This window comes from Austrofundulus limnaeus, unplaced genomic scaffold (genome assembly GCF_001266775.1).
Source record: "Austrofundulus limnaeus strain Quisiro unplaced genomic scaffold, Austrofundulus_limnaeus-1.0 Scaffold321, whole genome shotgun sequence".
NCBI lineage: Eukaryota > Metazoa > Chordata > Actinopteri > Cyprinodontiformes > Rivulidae > Austrofundulus > Austrofundulus limnaeus.
The window spans coordinates 667,321-671,586 of NW_013952723.1; the positions used below are offsets into that span (position 1 = coordinate 667,321).

At 37.9% G+C, this 4,266-nt stretch overlaps 1 protein-coding gene across 1 annotated transcript in view; it reads left to right on the forward strand.

Moving 5' to 3' along the window:
- The first annotated feature begins 2,753 nt into the window (after positions 1 to 2,753).
- Positions 2,754 to 4,266, forward strand: part of dedd (death effector domain containing) — a 12,449-nt gene continuing 10,936 nt past the window's right edge. The window contains exon 1 of the mRNA XM_014022254.1: positions 2,754 to 3,051. The gene's annotated coding sequence lies outside the window, so the exon portion shown is untranslated. The remainder of the gene's footprint in view (positions 3,052 to 4,266) is intronic.

The following is a 4,266-nucleotide window of genomic DNA, read 5'->3' on the forward strand; positions in this document are numbered from 1 at the left end:
GTCAGAGATTTAATTTACCTTCATCAGACTTAAATTTTTAGTCAGCTTTGTCATCAACTTTCTTAACAGTAATATTTATGCTTCTGCTGCTGCTGAGCCATGAGGACCTTTGAAAAAAAAAAAATCTTAAATAAAAGTTCCCGTGCGCAGTTCCCTTCATCTGCTTCCTCCTCAGACGACCCTGACCCACAGACCCCTCCCTGACCCACAGACCCCTCCATGACCCACAGACCCCTCCCTGACCCAAGAACCCCTCCCCGATAAGAACAGCAGGACAGCAAAAGTCACGCATGGTTGAGTGTGGGCGTGTAGAGGGTAGAACCTGAGGAGGGACCTCGTGCGCAAACTCTGACGTGCGGCTGTGATTTATAAAGGAAAGATGCGCAGAAACGTGCGTACGCACCGTTTTATGAATCTGAATTTCTTTGGCATATGCCATTTCCGCCTTTTGGCCGTACGTTCACTTTTAGTATGGTTTCCACGCAATCCTTTATAAATGAGACCCCTGCACTGCAAAATAAAGATTCTTGCTGTTCAACCAGCCTGTTTCAGTGTTCTCTCTTCATTGAGCAGCAGCAGTTCCGCAGAATCAGAACACGTGGTTTTTTCACCACAATTGTTAAGAGGAATCTTGTACACTGGAAACTGTTAAGTTTATATTATTCAGACTGCTCTGGGGTAGGATTTATAAAACTGGCATACGCACAATTTGAGCCCATAAACTTGCATACGCCACTTTTTACGCCAAGGTTCTGATTTATAAATGAAAGATGCGCAGAAACGTGCGTARGTACGGTTTTATAAATATGAATTTTTTTTGGCGTACGCCATTTCCGCCTTTTGGCCGTACGTTCACTTTTAGTATGGTTTCTACGCAATCCTTTATAAATGAGACCCCTGGACTGTTGCGTTAGTTTCTTTTGTGTTCAGAATATTGTGTAGTTACGGTATCATTTGGTATATTCATACCTATCAGTACATGAATGTGCATAATGTTCATTTAATATGCAAGTTTGTTGATTTAAGTGGGAAAAAATAAACCTTTTGTTTTTTGAAAACAATTTGTGAAGTGCTTTATCTTGTACATTTGCCATAATTGAAAAACTATCAAAAGAAAATGAGTATGATTTACTAAATTAAAAAAAATTAATTAATAAATAATATAAATAAGTAATTTTTAGTGATAAGAAGGTAAAATATTAACTTAATATCTTTGTGTAATTAATAATTTCTCATGCCCATTTTTTTCATAAATCTTACCTAATTTGATCAAGTATATGTGACAAGATTTAAATTAGCAAACTAAGTAAAATTTACTTGACTTATTCACAAATCTTTAACTATATTCTTAGTAACTTTTACTAGATAATGATGAGTAAACATTACTTGAATTTGTAGCGTTTAAATTTACTTCAGGCACATATACAGTGTGAATACACATATACATTGATTATTATTAATACAAGCTCTCTGCCAGGGTTGGTGATCCCTGCTGTAGTTGGTGTTTAGTTATTGAAAACAAATATTTACAATAACACATAATTATATTACATTATGTCATACTTTCAAATTTCTTGTCAATGTTAACATATTTGGGCTGTTGGTGGGCTGCCAAAGCGGCCCTAACACCGGGCTTGGCCAGTTTCAACCTTTTCCATTTCAAAATCTAGTTATTATATAGAGAAAAGACTTCTACCAGAACAAACAGAAAACATTAGGACTAATTATGGGGTTAATAAATGAAATTCTGTCATTATCTTGTACAGTTTTACAGGTTTTTGTTAAGCTCACCTTTCCAACGGAGAGTTTGTTTATGAGAGCACAGAATATGGGAAACATTTACACAAATCAACATTTGTGCATATAATATTTAGTAACTATGTTAATTCTTCATTTTTCTCATCAAGAAATAAACCAAACGGAAGAATGTGAAAAGAGGGGGAAATAATCTACATTTATGAATTTGGAAGACAAGAAGTTTTGCAACAACTTCCATTAATTTTGAATTTCAAAAACCCAACTTCAAAGCAAATATTTGGTTGTTTCCAAATTAGATTTACAAAACACACAGTTCTCTACATTTAATTAAAATCTTTTTTATCATTAACTCGTTTGAAGGAAACATGTTCTTATTGTTTTACAATGTAATTATTTATATTTAAGAGGAATTGGGATTTTAAGAAAATTAACCTAATTTTAGATATTCTAGGTTTGTCAAAGTTTGTAGGGTGATGATGTTTATGGTTCTTCCCGGGTAGTGTTTATTAAATATTGAATTAGAAACTTATTGCTACATTTGTCCATGTAAGCTGTTTTAACTGTGTGTAATATTGGTGTGATGTTAGATTAAAAAATAAAAAAATTACAGACTGAATAAAAATGCTGGGAATATTTTCTATTACTTCTTTAATTTTTTCTTTGGAATAATCAATGCCATACTTGTTTTTTAACATCCCCCAAATTAATGATGCTACATTTTTCGTCCAATATGCGCATAATTGACCAGATTTGTGTCAATGGAGAAATATGAATAGCGTCAAAAAAATAGGTACTTTCTCGAGGAGTTAAATGAATGTCATAGTTTTAGAAAGAATTCAGCGTATTGGACACTCCTTCCTAAAAACGGATTAACAAAGAGAATGTCGATGTTAATTTAGAAAAACGAGGTCCGCTTGAAAGCTGACCGGCGTTTACTCTCCCAAAATGGTGGCCCCGTTGACGTACGACACCAGGCGCGACACAACCCGGAAGTGAAGTGCTTGGTGAACCGGAAGTTCTTTCATTTTAGCTGAGGACCGAACATTGTTTTCATATTATTTTATAAGAATGGTTTGGATGCCGGTTTGGGAACCAGAACGAGAATCGGACAGTTTATCTGGGACTGTAGGAAACAATGAGCCCGTAGAGACACTTAAACTAAAGGTTTATGGTAGAACTTACCATGTAGTTAGACACCGCGTTTAACAGAGCTAATGTTAGGTTTAGCAGCTAGCTTCACCGTATTTATCCACCACATTTCTCCTGTTTTCAGGGAAAAACATTACYTTGAAGGTAAGACAACGATGCTTTTTTAAGGTCGGTGTTTAATTTTTATTGTCTACGTTTTTATTCGTTTGAGGAACGCTGTCAGCAAACATTAAGTAAATAGCTCTGTCATCGTGATGCAACGTTTCTGTATTTGGTGTCATACATTATGAGCTATTAATCTAATAAAGCGGACAGAGGTTACAGTGGTTAGAGTCCAGTTTGAGCTGTTAACGACCCGTATCAGACTGACTTGATTTGAGTTTACTCGGGTGTTTAGTTGGTCTTCCATAAGCTGCAGAGCTGATTAATCCAAATCTGCTTTCTGCTGTGAGAGACGGCATGACCAGCAGGGCCGAGCGCAATTTGTGGCAGTGGTGGCAGCTGCCACCGGAACTGCCAGAGGCTGCCACCGGAAGTGACAGCCGCTATCTGCCACAGGGCGCTAGAGGCCACCAGACCAGCTGCTGGTATATTTGGACTGCAGTAAAGCCAGAGGAAACAAAGAAAAACGTTTTGTTTTGATTGCGAACATCACGTAGTTGTCCTGATGCATCTCAGTAATCCAGGTAGAAAAAATAAAATATAAGTAGGTCCTCTGGATGGGTTCTTCTTTAGTGAAACGTTTTGTCTCTCCTCCAAGAGACCTTCAGTCTGATGAGTTTCAGGTGAACTCAGCCTTATAAGCACTGCCTCCACCTGGACAAACAGGTTAGTCACATGCAAAAGGGGGCCATTGCCTTACTATAGGCTTGATTAGCTCTATTGTTCATTGTTCATCATATTGTTCATGAACAATAGCGCAAATCAAGCCTATAGTAAGGCGATGGCCCTCTTTTACATGTGACTAACCTGTTTGTCCAGGTGGAGGCAGTGCTTATAAGGCAATATGACTCCCGCCTACACTTCGTGTGAAGCGTAAGCGGGGTCATWTTGTTTTAGTCCTTTTTTTTCCCAGTGATTTTTGGTCAAACGTAGCACAAAAACGACTGCACCGATCAACATGAAATTTGGCAGGACTGTAGATGACTCTAACCTACACTGCGCCAGCTAACAGTTTTACGATAGACCCCATATTTGAGGGGGGAGCTCCATCCAAAGATGGGGTGTCTGGACATGCAAAAATGCTTATAACTAAGAAACTGTTTAACGTAGGAGCTAAAGATTTCTTTTTTTGTTTAGCTCTGATGAAGCTCTATCCATCAGGCCCACCAATCAGTGCCCCCCTCCCCCCCCCCGGGG